Genomic DNA, 22,893 nt, shown 5'->3' on the forward strand with positions numbered 1-22,893 from the left:
TGATTGTTCCAAAGTCCTTGCAACAAGAGTACATTACTATCTTGTACTGTGGTCATCCAGGAACAGACTCTAACAAAAGACGGGCAAAAGGACTAGTATTTTGGCCTTCTATGTCACAAGACATTGAGAGAGTACTTTCAACTTGTTCTGTGTGCAACAATACTAAGCCACATCAACAGAAAGCACCACTTCAGCTAAACCAGATTCTTGAACTACCTTGGTTGACGGTAGCCACCGACATTTTTGAGTCGAATGATCAGCATTATTTGGTGTTAGTAAACTATAATTTGAATTGGTTCATGACTAACCTACTTCCTAACCTAGCATCCAGTACTGTCATTACTAGGATGAAGCATCACTTTGCAGTCCATGGTAGTCCGCACAAGTTATTTCTGACAATGGCATGCAGTTTACAATCCAACAGTTCAAAAGATTTGCCAAAGAGTGGAACTTTACTCATCTCACAAGTAGCCTAGAGTATCCACAGTCAAATTGTTTGGCAGAATGTGCAGTTCAAAGTACAAAATGGTTACTAGAGAAGTCAAAAAGAGACAGTAGTGATGTTTTCCTGAATATCTTGAATCTCAGAAATATTCCTAGTGATAAATATCTTGGTTCACCTGCTCAGAGATTTCTGTTGAGACAAACCAGAACTACGTTACCAATCAGTAGTCAACTGTTGCTTCCATGTGTTAAGAACAAGTCAGTTGCTGTTGCTTCCGTGTGTTAAGAACAAGTCAGTTGCTGTTGCTTCCGTGTGTTAAGAACAACAAGTCAGTGAAAAACAATCTGTTGAAGTGTTTAACCCAGAAGTCATATTATGATAAGACCAGCAAACCGCTCAATCCAGTATGAGAAGTGGTGGTAAGGATGTAGACGTCCAAAGGTTATGATCAAATTGGAGTTGTGAAAAACATTTGCCCACAGCAGAGACCGTACACTGTGGAATCACAAGGAGTAGAGTTTAGGCGGAATCTGAAACATTTGATGCTGATGTCAGAGCCTATACCACAGCACATAGCCTGTGAGAAAGATCATCTCAGAGTGAGTTGTCCAGTGTTCTAGTTCCAGAGGAAGTTCCAGAGAATATTCACGTTCCTGTGATGAATACAGAAGTTCCTGATACGAGTTGCTCACTGAAGACTATCCCTGTTGCTAAACCAAGTTCAGATTCTTATGTTACTAGATCCGGTTGTATCTCCAGACCATGTTCTAGATACACGGCAACTTGGACATGAGCATGGTGTTTGTTTCTAATGTCTTTAATAATGCATGTCTAACTCCAATATTGTTTTTACTAAGGGTAATCTTTTTACGAGAGAGTTTGTAGATCAATGTGTGTACCTTTAAGAAGCTATCTAAGGGCTTGCACAAGTATATAAATACTGAGCACATGCGAGCATGACTGCCATTTTGTAGTAAGCTGTTGAGATGCAAGTGTGTATGCATTTAAGTCTGTCTATTAATCAGTTTGCTTATATTTTTACATGCTGCTATCCATCCTGATGTGCTTCTATGTATTAAAGCATCTAAACGAACTTCCTCGCCTGCTTGTCATCTAGTTTAGAGAGGGATGAGTGACACTGGGTATTATACGGAGTGCACACGGCTAGGCTTATAAAGACCTTCAGGTCAATAGCCCAGTAACTACCTGTGAACCTATGGTCAGTTTCCTCAAGATACCCCCCCCACACACACACACACACACACACACACACACACACACACAGTCACTCTGGCTGTCTATAAGCTAATCCTGTTTTGGAGGGAAGGTTAAAAGCAGCCAGAGTGACAAAATTCTTCTGTAACTTTCTTGCTGTGTCGTGCATATGTATCTCTGAGAGTTCTTGGTTGCAGTAGTCAGCCAAGTCTTCTTGTCACACAGATAACCCCTTTTGGTGACCCCTTCTACACACCTAAAATTGCATTTTGAATATTTTTAATGTCTGACTGCTTTTTGTGGTAAATAGCTGTACATCATTTTAAGAATACTGGCTTTTATGGCACACTGGTAGATGTTCCTTGAGTATGGTTACTGTACTTTTTGGCTTGGCTGTCATTTACTACTCTAGGATATATTTACATGCATTTCCTGTTTTCAAAATATTTTTTGGACAGTCAAAGTATTTTTCCTGGAGTAAATAAAGTACAGTTTTGTACCTACCATAAATGTAGATGTTCGAGGATTCCCTTGCTGCAGTCCTGACAATTGGGTATAGTCCGGAATACCAGAGTATAAGGCTGGCGTCGGTCATGGCGGACTAGACTGGCGATCACACGGGGGTACTACTAATATGACCCGGCGTCATTTCCTCAGTCTTTTCTTGCCCCAGATGTCAGAAGACCCAAAAGACAAGTCCCAAAACAACCTGCACCAAAAACATGTACAATATATACAGTAATATATACAAAAATATAAGCATGTAAACTCACCTACACAACCACCCTGAAACACAGAGGGGAAGGAGGAACATCTACATTTATGGTAGGTACAAAACTGTACTATGTTCTTCGTCTTCCCTTGCTGCAGTCCTGACAATTGGGTAGAATCCCAAAGCAGAGGTAAGGGAGGCTGGCAAATTATAAAGTAGCAGGAGCTGACAACATGCCTTGTAAAACAGCTGTGGCAAAACCAGCTCTAGTCTTAGAGTATATAGGCAGGTGATAATGCCTAGAGAAAGTATGCACTGAACTCCAAGTAGCTGCCTCCAAAATATCCTTAGTTGCCACCCCTTAGAAATGCTGTTGAAGTGGCAGTAGCCCTAGTGGAATGAGGCCTAATCCCAGCTGGAACCTCTTTGCCATGATGGGAATAACAAAATGCAATGCAAAAGCCAATCCATCTAGAAATAGTTTGTTTTGACACAGGCTTGCCCTGTGAACTTAAAGCAAAAGAAACAAGTAACTGCTGAGACTGCCTAAAATCTTTAGTCCTGCTCAAATAATAACGCAATTGCCTGTGTACATCTAAAGTGTGCAAAATCTTTTCCCCTTTATTTTGAGGATCTAGGCAAATGAATAGTTTGGTTTAAAGCCACACTAGAAACCACCTTAGGCATAAAGGAAGGATTAGTACGTAATGATACCCTGTCCTTATGGAAAATCAAAAGGGCTCTACTGCCATAAGGGCCTGCAACTCAGACACCCTTCTTGCAGAAGTAATAGCCAACAGAAAAGCAGTCTTCCATGACAAATATTTCAATTCAGCAGTAGCTGCAGGCTCAAAAGGTTGTAGAGTAAGTTTTTCCAACACAAAATTGAGATCCCAAGCAGGAGTAGGAGCTCTCGTGGGGGTCTTATATTCTTTGCCCTCTAAGAAACTGCTTGAACAAAGGATGAAAACAAAGGTGGGTCACAATCATAGTGAGCTGAAATTGCTGCAGCATGAATCTTTATGGAAGAGAAAGACAAACCTTTGTCCAATAATTCAGTAAGATATTGAAGAGCCACACTCAAATTAGGCTCCGAAATCTCCAAATTCTTTGCTGTACTCCAAAATAAAAATCTCTTCCATTTTTCTGCGTACACTCTCCTAGTACTAGGCCTTCTAGCTTCCATAATCACATTTAAAACTTGTTGAGGAAGCTGAGACCTACCATGCTTCAACACAGAATATGCCAAGCTGTGAGATGAAGAGATGGAAGCTTGACATTGAGCAGATGACCGTCCTTCTGAGATAACAGATGAGGAATCAGAGGTAAAGGCCATGGAGGCTTCTTTACAAGACTCCTTAGAAGTGGGTACCAGTGTTGCGAGGCCAATCTGGAGCTATCAAAATCATCCTTGGCCTGTCCTGTCTGACCTTTAGTAATACCTTTGGAAGAAGAGGTAGAGGTGGAAAGGCATAGACATGAAGGTTTTCCAACTGAAAGACAGAGCATCCACTTTCCAAGCTGTGTGATGAAACCCCTTTGTGCAATACTTTGGCAGCTGGTGGTTTAGTGGAAACAGATCTATGTCTGGAGTTCCCCATGACACTGTCAATTTCTGAAATACATGAAGATCCAGTTTCATCCATGATTTGTCTGCTTAATACATCTGCTAGGGAGTTCTGTGCTCCTGGCAGAAACCTGAAGAGTCAGTTGCAGGCTTAACGCAGTCTCCCATAGAATCATTGCTTGCCTGCATAGAGGATAAGAATGTGTTCCCCTTGCTTGTTGATGTACCACATGACAGTTGTGTTGTCTGTCAGAATCAACACCTGCCCTGGAAAGCAATGCAAACTGGACTGCTAACATCTCCTTCATGTTGATATGTAGATGCTGTAGTCTGGCAGGCCACTTGTCTTGTATCCACTTTCCATGTAGATGAGCTCCCTTCCTTTTGAAGGCAAGGTATTATTTGAATGACAGTGTCCAAATCTTGGCAGTGCTGTGTCCATACATTTTGAGATACCATTGCAGCTTCCTCATATGCAGTTTGGCATTGGGAAGCACATGCCATGAACCCTAATGCTTGAAGGACTGTCCTTGCAGTGGACTGATGAGATAGTTGATGGAAGTAAAGTGACAGACTCTTTTGTTTGTCCGGCCATCTGGGCTGCTGTATTCAGTCTCACACCCAGAAAGCACATGTCTTGAGAGGGTACTAGACTGGACTTTATTTCGTTCACAGAATACCCTAGGCATCTTAGCACTGCTATGACATATTCCAGATGCTGTAGAAGGTGTTCCTTTTCTTGAGCCAGAATCAGAAGTAAGGATAAATTTGAATGCCTTGAAGCCTGAAGTAAGCTATCACTGGAGCCAGAACCTTTGTGAATACTCTGGGCAGTAGATAAGCCAAAGGGCAATGCAGAGAACTGATAATGAAAATCTGCAACTTAGCCTTATGGGCACATGAAGGTAAAAGTTACCATCCAGTGATCCTTCAACATCTTGAACTTGGGAATGTCCAGATAAGTGTTGAGGATAGATAATTCTTTGGTACTAGTTTCTGACACAGGGACTGGCTGAATAGCCCCTATCTGGAGTAACTGAGAAACTTGCTTGTGAGCCTCTTTTCTTTGTGGAGGAGGAACATCTGGCATGCCCTTGAAAGGGGCATTGTGTGGAAATAAAATCTGTACCGGTGATGAATGATATCCAGCACCCATCTGTCTTGAGTGATAAAATCCCAATTTTCTTTGAAAAGAGACAATCTTCCTCCCAAAGAGAGCTGCCACGAGAGTCCACTGGCAGCTGAAAAGGCAGGTCATTGGTTCTGCTTGCGAAGGGACTGACCCTGCCCTCACCAGAAGTCTGAGCAGGTGAACTGTCTGATCTAGGCCTAAGCAGACCTTGAGCCCTGCCCTACCACGTCTAGACCTACCCCTAGACTGGGAACCATAAGCAGGATATGTCCACCCCTTAGCAGGCCAATTTCTACTAAACTTGAGGCTGCACCTGCAAAAATCTTTAACAGTCTGCATAGACTTAGCTTTGTCCTCCATTTTCTTTAAAACTGCTTCCACAGGCGGTCCAAACAACACATCAGACTGTAAAGGAGCATCCAAAATCCTGGTCTTAACATGCTCAGCTAAATTCTGATCCTTCACCCATGCATGAACAGAACTAGTAGCAGCCACCAAGCCTGAACAGCATCAAAACCACACTGCAAAGAATGCTTACCCACTTGTTCAGACACATGAACCAAATCCAGCAATGCTTTACACTCAATACCTTCCGCCAAAGCATCCACCTTAGATTTCAAATCCAAAGCCCTTGCCTCAGTTTCTGGGTCTGCCCTGGGACTCTATAATACCTATCAGGCTTAACAGGAGCAGGAGGCAAGGAATCAGGGTTCAGAGAAGCTTCTGCAAAACATCCTCCACCACATTCAACACAGGAGGAATAGCTAAGGGCCTATAGTCAGAGTAATCTTGCCTTCTTCCATTTAAGTGCTCCCTCATGGAGTGAAGAGTCTCTGAAAATGAAAAGGAGTGGATCAGGAGGAGAAGCTGAAGGAGTGGAATCATCCACATCAGAATCAGAATAAGTAGGAAACTCTTGCAAGTCTTCCACAGAAGACTCTGAAGCCTGTGAACACTGTTCAAAACTATCAAACTCCTGTTCCACCCTAGGCCTCTTATCAGGTGGGGCATAGAACCTCTAATCAGAGTAATCTATTCTTCTGCCATTTTAAGCATATGTTTCTTAGGCACAGAGCCGAAATGCTAGGAGAAGCCCCTACAGAAGCTGAACTTGGCCTTCCTCTAAAGGGAAGAGAGGGAAGAACAGTTACCTGAGAAGCCCCTCAGCCTGGCCTACCTCCTGAGAGGGCACATCCTGTAACAGTAAAGTATCTGCCTGAGACTCCATAGAGACTCCTGGCAAAACCTCTGGCTCCTCACCCTAGACTTCACTGTTTTGTCCTTGCGCTTCTTAGAGATGAAGGCCGGAGGATCCGGCGGGCAGCATATATTGCAAGCGCTTCCCAAACACTAACCTAGCACAATCAAGCCTCCTCTTAATAGTAAACAAGGTATACACAAAGTATGATAATCCAAATACAGTTATTCACTTTTTCTGACATCCGGTTAAATACTGAGGCAAGAAAAACCAAAATGTTCCCCAGAGTTACTTAACCAACTCTGTATTCGGTCTGAAACTCCGGTTTCGAAAATCTCAGAACGCCAACCTGCACTCGCAAAATGCTTCTGCATCGACCAAAAAAAGAAAAAGAAAAAAAACGACGTCGGTCATGCGTCCCTGACGCATTCGTACCCTGACGTCAGGGCGCGCCATGACGGCCATGCTTATACTCTGGTATTCGGGCCGACTGGGACGCGGACTATACCCAATTGTCAGGACTGCAGCAAGGGAAGACGAAGAACATTGGGATTATATGCAAATATTTTGGTTTGCTTTAAGTTTTATACAATTTTTTTTTAAGGGCAGCCGATTTATTTAATTATGTATATCTTTTGATAGGGAATTACTGTGTGCTGCTTGTGTAACTTTGTTGTGGGGTAAATTTGATTGGACTGGAAGGATTGTGTGCTGACTCCTGAAACCACAGTCTCAGTCCAGCACTCAGGGAGGCCTAGGCTCCCAATCCTCAAGCCACATGAAAGGCAGAAAAGCACTGTCAACCCCAAAGAAAGTGCTGTACTGGGGGCCAAAATAGGCAACTGAAATAAAGGCCACTCCCCCAACACACACACACACACACACACACACACACACACACACACACACACACACACACACAAAATCCCCCTTAGAGAAGCCCATATAAATTCCTCCATCCCCCCAGAAAGGTGAAGGGGAAGGACAGAGGAAAAGGATGCTCTTAGCCAAGAAAGCAGTCCATGAAGGAAGCCAAAATAACTCACAAGATAGTAAAACCATATTGTTCCAAGGAAAGGAAAGCATGTTTCCAAAGTAAGCTACTCCTCTCCAAGCAGTCAATTCGGGCCTCCAATTCCACTCCCAGTGGAAGCAAAAGAAGGGGGAGGGGAAATCCTTAAGGAGAAGGCCCCCCCTAAAGAAGCAGCCTTCAGCACCCAGTGAGTGACACAGCCAAACCCATCTATCACTGCAAAATAAAGGCACTTCAGAGAGGGTTACCTTGCCACCTAACAGGTTTCAGGTTAGAGTACCCTACCCCAGCTTGTATTCTCTCAAAAAGGCCTCATCCTCCAGGAATTGGGAAAGGTGCCCTTCCCTTAACCTGGAGACACAGGCAGCATGATGGCTCAGTGATTATGAATTCTCACTCTCTTCTATAGGGTTCAAACCTGATCTTCATTCATTGTCCATGAGGAGTCAAAGTTTTTTCCATCTCTGCAAGGGCTTTCTCTGGGTAGTCCACTTTTCTTCACCTTCTAAACATTGTCTGGCTACTCAAAGTGCTCATATAAACTGCATTTACCTTAGAGTGCTCATATGTCTTTATTTCCCTTTGACCGTTGTGGTTAAAATTGACTTTACCTTAGTTTCCATATGCATTGCATTTAGTTTTGCTCCTTTTGTCTTGGGTTGTGGCTAAAAGGGTCTGTGATGACCAAGATTACAAGTAAATAAATTAAAAATCCTGCTGGTCTTAGCTTAAACAGACAGCAATATGTCTTAGTCTAGTGGGGGAGAGGCTTGATGGGAGAAAAAGACAGCAGCATCAGCTGAGCAGTGTTGGAGGCGTCTGTCAGCTGCCTTCTGTCTCCTAGAAAAACTGGAAAACAAGGTAAGGGGAAGAGGATTTCCTGAACCTGTAAAGGAGTACTTGCAGAAGACAACCTGCAAGAAATGCATTTCCTGCCCAAACAACACTATCCTTTAAAAGGGACAATGTGTATGCGAGTCCCACCTGGAGTTTCACCTAGGACCACCTGCAGAAGCACATAGACATTTGTTTCAACACCTCACCAGAGGGAACCAAATAGACCCTCCATGCTCACTAAACCCAGAAAGGGTTTCAGGCCCCAAGAACTGCATCAATAAGGAAATCAATGGAAACCTGACAAGTGTACAATATAACCTGAAGTTCAGGAGCCCAAAACTGATATAACAGACCTTCCAGTGCCTTTTTTTCTCCTTTCTGGACCATTCTGTCTACTGATATAGGGGAAGACTGACCCCACTTCACCACAGCCATCTAGAAGTCAGCCCAGAGAATGCCTGAACAAGGTGATGCTTCCCATTAAAGAAGCAAAAGAAAAGAATGGGTGCACATTATGCTTCCAGAATAACATCCTTCAGGGCCGTCTCCAAGACAGGGATTAATGTGAAATGGAAAGGACTTCAACATAACCAAACGGAGTGAGGAACAAGCAGGAGCAAATACACTCCTGAGAGAATCCCTCCCAAAAATTAGTTAGTAGAAAGAGCGAACTCAAACTTCTCCTGGACTGAGGACAAATCTCTCTTTCTCTCCAACCCTAAATGGAGACAGATGGGGGGGGGGTACCTGTGCCTTCCACCCATTCTAAAAATATGATCTAAAGATCTGCTAGGATGTGCAACAGTTGTTAGACAAATAATGGTTAAAGAGTGGTAGCACATAATTAGGAGAAACTTGCCACAGGTCGAGCATAGGCATCTTAATAGAAAAGGCAAATTCCCCATGACAGCAGCTGAAAAAACATGCAAGCTCACCATCCTAATCTGTGGATCCTAGCACAGGTTCATTCAGTAACTCTTCCTCAACCAAGGCTAACCAAAAGAGATGGGCTTGAAGGAGGCCTCAAACCCCTAGTATGCAGCCAGATTACTCCAGTTGCTGCTTACCAAAAAAAATAATCACGTTGGACAGGCCCACAATCACGCAGAGGAAATATAGTACAAACTTCCTGGGATGCAACCCTGAGGGTGGGGGTAAGAGGAAGACTTTTCCTTGACTTTCAAGCTCCCCAGTGAAAAAAAAGACCATAAGCAGAATGAGTACCCATTATTCAAGGATGATTCTTGATCCTGGGAAAACTCAAAAGAGACTGCAGAAACTGTAAACTTACCTCTGGGATAACAGGCTCCAGAAGGATGCAAAAAAATGTAGACTTAGAAAACCAACTGAGATTCTGTTCTCCCAGGGCTAAGTCAAGTTTAATGCTGGGCTGAGTTGACTGACTAACTAACCCTACAAGCAACCTCTTTCTGCTAATTCACTGTCACAACCTGAAAGAAGATGGAAGATAGCTTTCTTAAACTTTCTTACTTTGGTAACCAAAAACAAGGCAAAACTAATGAAACAACTTTACTGATGATATATATCAACGACAGAGATCCAAAATGTGTGAGCAGCAAAAAAGTACTGGCAAGCATGAAGACCGAGGGCAATTAAGCAGCTGATGTGCTACTCTAGGATGCACAATGTCATGGTTATACTTGCACCTCTAAGCATGTGAACTAATGTGAGAAAAAGATGCCAAATTATGCTTGGTAGAAAATATAACCTAGCCTTAGGCCTCATTAAGAACAGTCCTCAATGCTGGCTCTTCCTTTTCTGAACAGAAAAGAAAAAAAAAAAAACAGAATACGTGGACTAGTACCCTTGTGCTCCCATACTCAAATCTTTTGTTTCCATGTTAAACAGAAACAGCCTAAGAAGGCATTAATTGACTTGACAGAGCAGTCTTGTTTCTCTATGCAATATCAGGACTGCCTTTCGCCCACCTGGTAAGACAAAAAAACAGCGTTCTGTTGTCCATCTTACATCATATTCACATCTCTCATCCACATGTTAAACAGAAACAGCCTAAGAAGGTATAAATCTGCTTGATATAGCAGTCTCTTTCTCTGCAATATCAGGGATATAGCGTCTAGGAAAAATACAGTGAAAATTGCTAAATAACATAAAGTTGTCTTGTGTGAGGTACTAGTGATAGATACTGTAATTTTTAAAAAAGGAAAAAAATCTGAATCAATCACCAATCCAATTTCTACAGAATGTAAGCAATTAAAAGCAAACTGACTTTAAAAACTCCCAAGGACAATAAGCCACGAGTGGCTTGAGCAGCATGTCTTTACAGTGACCAATCTAATCAAGTAAAAGAACAAGGTTTTTCTTGACAAACAAATGTATACTATGTAGACATAAACAATGATAAACACTTAACTGACAGTTGAGAACTATTTACATATCCAGTCCAGCAGTTTATCATTCACTACTATGTTTGTGTCTTACGGCTTTTTCCCGGTTAGGGGTAGCCACAGCGGAACTCCGGTCCGCTAATGATTGGCAGCAGATTTTTACGTGCTGGCTCGCCGGGCCTAATGCACAACCTTCAACGAAGGAACGCCCATTCACGCATGTCGCCACACAGAAGATGCTCTAACTGAGATACTAAATAAAAAAATCTTTAGTTTATATTTCAATGTCAAGACCCACTAAACAGACTGCTTTTACAGATGCAGGACTAAATAAAGAGGTTAGTCCCATATTTTAATATTCCCAAAAGACCTAGGTGGGTTTAGCAATTCAACTGCTTATTTAACGCCATTCTTAGTTAAAAGGTTTTTATTTTTTAACAAACAAAACACATGACAACATACCATAAGCCACCATATAGAACTATATTTAAGAAAACACTTTTGCCTGAGCTTCATCAGGTCCAGCTAACAGAGTGGTTTACAATTTGATAATTGAAAATGCCTGCTTTTATGAAGCTATCACCAGACTTCATTAGCCTGTTTTGTAGCATGTGTAGTATGAGAGGCTATGTCTGCTTTTGTGGGGCTCATAATCCTTGGAGCGAATCATAAAAGCTTTATTAAAAGAACTTTTTCTAGTCTGACTTGTCTTTATCAATGCTTGTATCTCATGTAACATGAGAAGATGGGCCCACTTTTATGAGCCTCATATCTCCCAAACACATTATGAAAGACTAATCTTCTGTTGTATAGCAAAAAGGTTTACTGTGCCTGTTTATAAAAGGCTCATATGCATGATTAATGTGACCAGTCCCCATTCCTCTTCTGGATGAAGACAGATATTTTTATATGCAGGGGAGGTGGTCATTTAAAGCTACATTGGTGGCTCCCATTTTTTGAGTAATACATGCATCCAGAGAAAATACCTTACAGGAGAAACAAGTCACAGCGCTCATTTTACAGAGCTCATGGATGTGCACAAGTAGCAGGAAAAATGTAAGCAATGTTTGAGACCTCAGAACCTTTATAGAGGCTTTCTGTGGTCATGGTATAAAAAAGTGGTAAACTGCAGAGTATAAAAAATGTTTAATAAAAAGAATCTCAGATCTTTGGGCATAGGCAAACTGTGCTTATGGTGTAAAGAATACAACATTGCGAACTGGTGCCCTGGGATAGCAAATTTCATTGTACTGTAAATTACACTTTAATTACATTTTTTCCTCCTACTTTTACAAGTATGCAATAGTGGTAGAGATGCTGGTAAAAAATGCTAAAGCAGAAACAAAATGGAAAACACATCAGTAAAGACAGTCTGAAGGTAAATTCACAAAAAAAAAATTAAATCAAAGGGAAGTACAAAACTTCAGATGAAAAAAGATGCTGCCAGTTCCACCACGGAGTACATGGATTTGTTCTAACAACATAATTCAGGACATACCAGACTCAAAACAGTCTTGTCAAATATATGCTTTGGTTCCTCAGAGGTCAAACGCCTTGTGGCAGAGAAACAGCAGTCCAAAGCTGGGGATCAAAAGTATTAGTCACAAGCTGTTAATTTACAAAGCAGGCCGGGTAAAACAAGAGACATCTCAGGCAGAAAAAGCCGTATCATCATATTTTATCCAGCCAGGTCTATGCAGCAAAAAGTGTTTTAAAAACTCATCCACCATCATTGTATAACAAAAGACAAAAAAGGCAACAAGTCTAGCAGACCTGTTTAGCAAGGCTTTTAACAGTGAACTAAAGGGCAAATCTGACCTTAGCATGTCCTTTCCAAAAAGGAAATCATGGCTTCTCAGTTTGCTTTTTCTTTAAATAGTAATGGCATAATCTTTTCCACCAAGTAAAAATGAAGAGGCCTAACTTTTCCTGGTGATTGTATCTGCCCCCTCCTCCAGTTCTGGAATCATTACAGAAGTGCTGTTTTGACAGATATTATTTCTCTTTATTATTTCAGGACACAGCCTATCATGTATTTTCTCCTTATTTATTTTGCCTTTTTTTAAGGCTCATTTTACAATAGTGACATTCAGGCTTGTGCCCAGTGCATGCCATAATCACAGGGGATTCAAGTGTAAAAATGTACCTTGTACCTTAAATCACGAATGCCCCCCAAACATTTTATTATGATTTTCTTTTAGATCTTTCACAAACTTGTTTTATTCCAGCTTGTTTCTAAGCTTTCCCTAATATGCAACAATTTTTCTCCTCCACTCTTTTGCTATTAAATTGAGTGTTTTCCATGCATCATCCTCTTAACTTAGAGCATCTCGTCTTTCATGAACAGATTTTACTGTGCCTAATTAAATCCTGCTTTTCATCTTCACTTTGCACTCAAGATCTCTGGGAACTATGATGGCATTCACTTCTGCTTGCTTGGGTACTTGCCTTATATAAAGGCATGTTGTCATTCTATTATTTTAATGGGAGTCCACTGTTCTAATCACTTCTGTTAGATTTTTCAGAAACATGTCTGAAGACCAATGTTGGTGAAGTCTGTTGCAACAAATTTTAGGAATCTTGCTCCAGTGTAACTACAGTCTGGCGCTTAACTCATGCTAAGCTATACTAAGCAGATGTTCCTGAATTCCAAACTTTTCCTCCACCCACAGCATCTTTAAACATTTCCACAAGCAAATACTAGATTTGAAACCCCATTCATTCTGGCACACTCAACTCTAGCTGTCTACCCTTGCATAAAGTACAGAAGATATAAATGGATGCTCCAATCTATATGTAGCAGAATTCCTTAATCGTCAGTCTCTCTCCTTTGGCTGACGTGACAGCGATTAAACGTTTACTACACCCAGTTTTCATCTAATGGACTGTTTTTCCTTTTCCATGGTGAAAAAGCACAAAAAATGTACTAAAGTTTTGCATGCCATGTTCACTCAAAAAAAGCAGAAGCATTACTCAGACTACTTGTGACAGACAGTAAATCAGCTAACAGTCTAAACAATATACTCCTTAATGCACAGAAATACCTCAAAACAGAACATAAGCAATGCTGTATTCCAATCAAAAACTCTGACCTACTTTCTTTGGAACTTAATACCCAGACCATTCACTGTTGCACTACACATACAATATTTGTTTTTAACTGCCTTAAACTCTTAACTTTGAACTGTACCGAATGTATAAATAACAGAGCAAAGTGCAGTAAAGTGAGCAAACTGATAGCTTTTTTGAGAAAATGTACACTAGTTACAACTAAACTATGTTATGGGGAAAATTATTTTGACAATATTTCAAAAGAATTTTGTTTACAGAACTTAATGGTCTAAATGCTAATCAAAACACAAATACATCAATTAACTGAATTCCCATGGTCACAAAAATATAAAGTTATTTACAATAAACATGTTATTGCTTTGAATAATCTGTAACCAAAATGTGCTGCACTTTTTACATGTCTTTCAAAAAGGGATCCTTAAATGCAGATAGAAGTTCAGATGGAAATTTTTGTCTGAACCTCGCTGGTTACCAAGAAGGCAATATGAATTAGTAAATGACAAAAATACAACAAAATTATACTTCAAAATTACAGCAAAATAATATAACCAATGGTGGTGAAGACGCAAGTACTACCAATCTGTACGCCTACCTGCAAAACGTCTGATGAAAAAAAATATTCTAGGCAGTTTATCTGCATAAATGTTTCAGATTAGTTCTGCAGCTCCAGAAGGAAGTGTAATAAATAAAGCCTCTGCAATCAATACAATTAAAATGAACAGCAGAGCCAAATCCATTGAACGCACATTCTTCAGCTGCTCATCTGTATTACCACAAACACTTCTATCACTGAAACTTTTTTCTGACAACATCTTTTTTTAACATAAGAAAACAATATGACAGGCATTCTTAACTTTCAACTTAGCTTTCTCTTCTTATTCCATTGGTACTTACCAAAATACTGTTACCAATGAAAATCAAGTTTTGTAAACCACTGAAGATCAACTCTGTGCATCTGAGGAAAAGGCAAGTTTCATGAGCAATTTTCTGCTCCTCATTTATAAATCTTGTTCACAATGATGAACTTTATTCACACTGACAGAGGTTATTTAAAAAATGAAGCTAAAAAGATTACATAACTCATTCAAGACAGCAAAGAAAAAACTGCATACAAAAGCTTACTGTTTTGGCAAAATCTTGGAAAATAATATGTACATTGTATCAAAGACCAAACAGCACATTTTAAAAAGTTCATCTGTGTGTACAAAGTACATGTACAACACGTACAAGTAAGCATGAGTTGAAATTATACGACAGCTAGAAAAGAGTAACATTAAAGGTTAAGTGATCTTTGAAGAATCATCACAAGATTGGATAACCAATAATTTACGATTTTCACCTCTTGACCAAATGTTTGGTAAACAGCATACACAAAGAAAGAATAAAAACATCATTCAACTAGCTTGTCATGTACTCACTGTTTAGTAAAGATAATAGCAGCACATTCATTTGTAATAGTATTAAGTGATTATTTTTGTTTACATGGAATATGAATGTTTTGGACTGTAAGTACTTCCGACTTTTAATTGCTTATTTCCTAAGCACTATACAAAGGTTCAAGAGAAGTACAAAAAAGCAGAAAATTATACACAAAAATGATTGTAAATATTGTAAGATTATTCCAAACAAATGTCCTCAAGTACAAACATACATAAAAGACAGTCAACACAAAACAAAGGACTTAACAAACCCAGTTCAGAATCTAACAAACGTAAAGCAATTATGAAAACTAAAATTCCAAGGAACAGATACACATCCAAGTGTACTTAACAAAAGCCCAACATCCATATAGAAACATCTTCAAAAGACCTCACACAAAAAGAAGAAAACAAATCTCAGGACAAAGCACAGTGTTAGCCTAGGAAAGATGATGGAACTGAAGGCCACAATGCAACCTACATCAAAGGTCATCCTCTGTAAATTAAATAACAATAAAGCAGGTTTGCAATGGTCTCAATCCACCAAGTTCAGGCCTCCTGTAGTCAAAAACAACCCCTACATCAATAATAATGTAAAACCAGTCGATGCAATCAGGATACAATACAGCACAACAAAATCCCAAGTGCCGCAAAGTGATAGCCTAAAGTACACAAGTATGTCTCCTGGCAGTTCCATAGTTTTCTGAATGGTTCTTAGCTCACTGAAGGGCCATACAAGATTCAAATATCAATCTGTAGAATGCTGTAAAAACAAGAAGTATAAATGTAATCTACAAAGCAAGAAATCTGGAAGCAGCAGATACCAGGTCAAGTGCAATAACATAAACAGCAGCATTGCTAACAAAGAGAAATGAATGCCAAAAATGCAACAATCAAAACAAACACAACATTCTCTCAAAGCACTTCAGTGGTCAAAATAGCCAGGCAGCTTTGAACATAAAAATAACAAAAAGTTCATAAACTAAAACAGTACACACTTCAGACCAAAGTCATCTCATGCAATCAGCGGTTATTATGTTGTACTTCATTAATCACTTAGAGAAAAGCAGTAAAATTAGACAAGATGAAGCTAAATATAACTAATTATCTCTCAAAAAGCATGGGGGGATATAGAAACAGTGATGCTAGTGTCTTACTTGTTCCTCTTTGGATTTATTGATCATATCCTGTACATCTCTTCCAAAAAAATAAAGAACATGCAAACGGTGCATGTTTTAAACATTGTTTGACTTCCCTTTGGCCAAAAGGACAATGCCACCCACACAGCCTACCATCCAAGAACTGTTGGTGGGACTTTTCCTCTAGCCTCATATAAGGTACTACAGTAGAGAGTCTATTATCTAGACGTAGATTATTAGAAACGTCAATTATCAGAACCAGCCTTCCAAAGTTTCCGAGTAGGGAAAATCATAAAGTTTGAATATGTAAACATTATACATATTTGCTTAAGCATGTTTTTGAGCTTGTAGACATCTCGTGTGTGAAAAATATTCTTTATTGTCCATTGGAATTGCTGAATGGTTGAAAAGTGCATTCCTGCATGCAGAAAATAACAAGATTTTAGATGTTTTTTTTTTAATCAGGTTCAATTACATGTTTGATTATCCAAACAATCTGATTATCTGAACTACCCTAGGTCCCAATTAGTTTGGATAATTGACTCTCTACACTACATAAAATGCTAAGTCTATCCACAATAAGCTCACTCTTCGGTTGTTTTTTTTTTCCTTAATATCCAAAGTGTGGTCACTTCAACTCAGTGGTGAATTTAGTCCCTTCGTCAAACCACCACCTTATCCACCTATGAGGTGCTTCCTCTCAATACATCTCCTGATCTTCAGTTGGTCAGGTACACAAACTTTGAGTAGTGTTGCTAGTGGTTACCTGACATTTTTCTGATCAGCTCTCACCGCAACTTATAACAGCATCTCAACCTTCGATTTCATTCCATAAACACCCCATCTTCAAAGGGAGCATGGGACACACAGTGCGACCATGAGTCTGGGCACTAAGAATCAATGGACAGAGGCTGCAGTATCATCTTCTAAAACAAGGTAATATTTTTCATTCATTTATTCTCTAATTACTTGCTTAATCCAGCTCAGGGAAATGGAGGGAGTCATGGTTTATCTTGGCACTTGCTGGGTGTAAGACACAGAAAATAATCCTGGATGAGACACTAGTCTACTACAAGCTACACATACATACTCACACACGGCATGCATAACTTGGGGAGCAGAAGAGAAGTAATATGTAGGTAACTAAAAGTTCCTGTAATTAACTTAGAAGAGTTCTGAATCAACCAGAGATGGTAAAGTTCTGCATTAGGGTTGCTGTAAATCAGCAGAGGGGCTCAAAGCATGCATAACCATTGAAAAGTCCAGAGAGATGAAAGTGCTCAGTTTGGATTATGCTTTTCAGATGAAAGTACCATGATACCTGGTTAATGGATTTTAGCATATCAACCAGGACAATGCACACATTTGATCTTGTTTTTAAAATCCAACTTGTTTCCACCACAAAAATGTGATTTTAACAGTCGGACAGTTAGAAATAAGGTGGCATTTACTGCCATGCAGCCATCTTAAAAGTAATTAACTTCAAATAACTGCTTTTCATCCAACTCTGGCTGAGAATCAGGTACATGAAACCAAGGAATGTACAGTTAAGAGTTGTGTAGCATCTGCAGAACTGTGATATCAAAGTCTTCCTAAATATAAAGAGAACAGGACCCAGAAAGGAACCCTGTAAGTAAATGAAAGGTATGTATTTACCAAAACACTGGATCCTTTTCGCCCATGTTTATCCAACATGTGTGTTGAAGTATGGAGCCACTTGTCAGATCTGATCCAGCCATTAGCCAGTGCCTCAAGCACCTTCAAAAAAAAAAAAAAAAAAACGTTCCCATAATCCCTTGTGACCATCACCCTTCAGATCAAATTTGCTGCCTGCTGCCTAATGTCTACAATAATAGGAGTAACTAAATAATGTGATATGTATTAGATGTTATTCATAATCTTTTTACAGAACAAGTGACAATTTGTAAAGGGAATGATTGGAAGGATGTCATATCAGAAGGACATGGATGAAAAGGATCCAGTGTTATGTTAAGTATACAAGTCCAATTTTTTAATTTCATCAGTCTATCCCATCCAAATGTTGGCAAAGAATTCCAAGCTTCCCTATCTCTGGTGGAATCATGACAGGATACCTTTCAGAAATGAAGCAGCAAAGGTGGCCCTGGTTCTGAAAAATGCCATCTAATTTGTAATCTTTGAAAAGTGTGCAAGGTAGACCATCTTGCTGCTGCTGCACATGTCATCTAAAGATTAATTCTTAAAGAAGACAGTGGAAGTTGCCATAGAAAGAGTAGAATGAGTGTTGGGTTTCAGAGGTAAAACTTTATTGTTGCTGAAGAAGACAAGGACAATACAATCAATCAGATAGTCATCTGGACAATGTCCGTTTAAAACCTTTTATATCTAATTTGTTAGAGGCACAGGATACAATTAAACATCCCTTCTGAAATCTTTCACTTTATGAAGGAATAATCTGAATTGCCTGTGGATGTCTTGGGTGTGCAATAAATTATCATCCTTGCTGGAGTGGTTTGGAAAGGATACTGGGAAATTTATAGGCTGTTTAAGACTAGATTCTGATGTCTCCTTAGGAATGAATGCTGGAATGGTTTTCGAGGTAACAATACCCTAATGAAAGACTGGGTATGGTGTAGTGAAAGACAAGGCATGCAGCTCCGAAATCCATCTGGCTGAAGTGATGGCAGCCAGAAATAGAGTTTTCCATGACAAGAATTCTTATGTCTGCAAAAGAAGAGGAGGTTGGTTTAAAGGGAGGCTTTGTTAGGACTTCTAAGACTAAATTCTAGCCACAGGAGAAACAGGATGCCTAATTGATGGGCAAAGAAGAAATACTCCTTTGAGAAAGGCCTTGCACAGTTTCTGAGACACCAGCATTACAGTATGGTATCTAGGATGAAAATACAGAATGAAGGCTAACTATCTTGATTGTAGAGTAAATGGAGCCAGAATCATAAAAAGAATAAAGAAATTGTGGCATCTCTGCAAGAGAAGTAGAATAAAACGAATGTCTTTTCGGCTTTTCCTAGTTAGGGGTCGCCACAGCAGAACTCCGGTCTGCTAATGTCCATCTGGGCCACTTAGTCATAATTTAGATTCTTATTCTACTTCTCTGCAATCTAAATTATGACTAGTGGCCCAGATGGAAAAATGTTTCCATTTATTTTATCCTTTGAGTAGACCACTTCTGAAAACTGGACAAAATCTGATAAAGGGGAATGTTCTGCATAATTAGTAAGGCATATAAAATATTGCATGACAACTATATAAATCAATCGGAGGAGGTGAGAGAAGATTGGAAAGAGACACTGGATAAGCAACTTACAAGGGAACAATGGTAGGACATAAGTATGGCTCCCAAGTATGAAACGTCTAAAGTATTTAGGAGTTTTGCTTTGAACTGTTTGCATATATATTTTTATACTCCAAGCACACTCCATAGAGTTTTTCCTGAGGTAGATGGTAAATGCTGGAGGTGTGAAGGGGAAGAAAGAGGCAAGCGGCAACACGTTTTGGGAGTGTAATGAGTTAACACATTTTAAAAATACCATACAGAGTACTCTCTCAGAAATATTTGAGTATGCAAATGGGTGTGACTATGGTAATGATTCTTTTGAGCTGGGACACAGGATCTGAATTGCCTAGACATAGTAAGGCCTTGTTAAGTTTAAACTCTGATGGCTGGCAAAAAAAGCTATTACTGAAAATGGAAATCAAAGTCTAAACCAACAGTACTTGAAGTACTGAATACTGTAACAGAGATAAAAGAACTAAAGTGGTATCTCTAGAAAAGGGAATGAGCAAGTTACATAGAAATAAATGGAAATTGTGAAAATAATACATACAGAATAATGTCCTGGTGGAAGAATGAGGTTTATGAATTGAGCAATTTATGTAGTGTTGGACTTATGATAATTATTAAAAAAAAAAAAAAGAGAGTGTGTGATATATAATGCATGCAACTGGAAACAACTTAATATGGTTTGTTTTCTTTTACCTTAATGTATGTTGGCCTATGTCTTGCATGATAATTTAATAAAGGTGATAAAAAGAGGAAATGTTCTGCCATTAAGAGAATTGAAAAAAAAAACATGCAGTTAGCTTCAGATTGAGGCCGAGATGAGACTGTCTGGATGGGTGTTAAAGAAGATCTGGCTTTGGATATAGAAGAATGGGACCTTTTTCACGGGTGGCTTGAGACGGGAAACCAAATTTGTCTGAGCCATTATAGGCCCATAATAAGAATTATTTCTGATTTGCAGACTGACACTTTCTGTAGAAATTTGGGTATCAATTAAGAAGAGAAAGGTGTAAAGAAGGCCATAGGGCTACTGGTAAGCAAGCCCCTTGGTAACTGCCTCTCTAGGAGAATAAGGGCGAAGTAGCTTTTGCACTTGGCACTAGTGGGAGAAGCGAACAAGTCACAGCACAATGCTGGCTCCAGTGACTGAAAACCTCTTGCACCACTAACTGATTTAGGGCCTACGCCTGAGACATAAAGATAGACCTGTTGAGTCTGTTCACTAGCTAGCTGATTTATCCCTGTATGCACATTGCCACTAGAAAACTACTCAAATCCAATATGCATTGCTATACTCTCATGGCCTTTAGGATATGGTTTCTCCCTGCCTGTTGATGTACTACACAAATGAAATGTTGTCCAATTGTACAGCTATCACTCCTGGAAGCAAGAGGTCCTGAAATTCTTGCAATGCCAGGAGATGTGCTCTCATCTCTAGGATGTTGATGTGAAAAAAGGCCTCTTACGGTTCACAAATTCCTTGTACCATCCTCCCCAAGAAATACCCTATCCCCACAGAGAAGGTCTCCATGGTCACTGTTGCTGACTGGGTGAGTGTTATAAATGGTCTTCCAATGTGAATGACTGGGGAAGTCCACCAGTTTAAATAAAACTGTAGGTCTAAGTACAGCAAATTATGAATAAAAGGGGAGTCTGTCAGTTGTGGGCACTGTGTGGAAAGTATCTACTGAAGTATCCTTATATGAAATCTGGCATACTCAGCCATGGGGATGGAAGCTGACATGAGACCCAGAGACCTTGAAAAGCAGTAGTGTTGGAGGGGACCAATGAATACATAGGATTTGAACTGCAGAGTGGAGGGATAATAATCTTTATGTGAGAGGCACTTAGCATGAAGCTGTGTCCAGACAGCATCCAATGAAGGTGATTTGTAGTGAGGGCTGTAGCAGAGTTTATGGAAGTATTCTTTTGAATCACAGAGGGGCTGAGACCACTGTCATGCACTTGTTGAACACCTGTAGAGCTGGAATGAGACCAAAGAGGAAGCCATAAACTGGCAATGACTGGCTCCTAACCAAAGGCACATAAACCTTCTGGACTCCTTTGAGATCTCTATATGGAAATATGCATCCTGAACGTCTATAAAGCACATCCAGTAGGTTACCTTGAGGCAAGGCAAAATCACTGATGCCATTACCATTCTGAAGAGGGCATTCTTTTATGCATACTGGTTTAGGCTGAAGTCTAAAAATGGCCAGAGGTCCCTGCTCTTTTGTGAAACTTAAGAATCTTGAACAGATCCCTGACTCTCTCTGATCTGGCAGGACCTCTTGGATGGCTCTTTTTTGAGTGAAGATGGACACCTCTTGAAGGGCTGCCACTTAACTGGTGGGGGTGGAACTTTTGGTAATGGCAACCTTTGTTTTTGTGGCTTTTTGTTTGGAAGGGTGACAGTATGGTATAGCCTCTGCATATGACCTTTTGCACCCAGCTGTCCTGAGTGACAACCCAAAGACTATCTCCAGAGATGGACAGTTGGAAAAGCCTCTATGGGTGCTAGTTTATGATCCCAGAGAATGGTTTTCTGTACCTCTGGCTCTGTAGTCCCCTATGAACCCAGAGTTAGGGTCCATTAAAGGGGCCGCCAATGTCAAGCCAGCCCTGTCTGAGGAGGAATCAAAGTTTGATGCTAAGATTACTTAAACCAAAGGAATTTAAAACTCTTCTGATTTCTGTTGAAGGAGCCTGGGGGTTCTCAAACCTGACTTCCATAGCAGACAATGTCTTCCTATCCTGTTGCACCTCTAACATTTCTTTTACTGTAGGACCAAAAAGTGAAGATACGTCAAAGAGGACATTAAGGATGCCCTGAAGCTGTCCACAAAAATCACATAGTTGGATCCACACATGACACCTGAGGGTTATGCCAATGCCTGTCGCCCTTGCTGCTATACTAGTTGTTTTGTGAAACTTACACATGGAGACATTAGTTATATTAAAAGTTTCTTTAGAAGACTCTTGAGAAAGACGGTCTCAAACTATCCATAAAGTGATTCATGTGAGTTAAATAATTCAACGCCAGAGGCACAGGTGCACTTTCCCATCGTGTCAATCGCCCTGGAGTCTTTATTTGGGGGATGGACACCTGTAGACTCATATGCGAGTTCCTTTTTGGTGGCTGTTGCAAAGTACAGTTGTGTACACTTAACATAAATGTAGATGTTCGAGTGTATTCACTGTTGCAGTTATCACATTTGGGTTATCTGCATGCAGGTATCCCTCAGCCGGCCTGAATACCAGAGTCTTCGGATTTCGGATGCTGTCACTTCTTCCATGACGTCAGGTCATCAGAGGTATAAAACATGCAGCCGACGCCATTACATCAGTTTTTCTTTTCGCAGATGTCAGGTGCCCCCAAAATAGGAAGCGATTATATGGTATGGTACACCCCTATCAAAAAGCAAGGAAGGGTACAGCCAAGAGAAGTCAGGGGGCTGGATGGAGGGTAACCAGGACTG

At 40.1% G+C, this 22,893-nt stretch overlaps 1 protein-coding gene across 1 annotated transcript in view; it reads right to left on the bottom strand.

Moving 5' to 3' along the window:
* The window catches only part of SLC39A10 (solute carrier family 39 member 10), a 1,022,483-nt gene that overhangs the window by 809,597 nt on the left and 189,993 nt on the right, over window positions 1–22,893 (bottom strand). The gene's annotated exons all lie outside the window — the stretch shown is intronic.

Source organism: Protopterus annectens, chromosome 6.part0 (genome assembly GCF_019279795.1).
Source record: "Protopterus annectens isolate FY-2018-M chromosome 6.part0, PAN1.0, whole genome shotgun sequence".
NCBI lineage: Eukaryota > Metazoa > Chordata > Ceratodontiformes > Protopteridae > Protopterus > Protopterus annectens.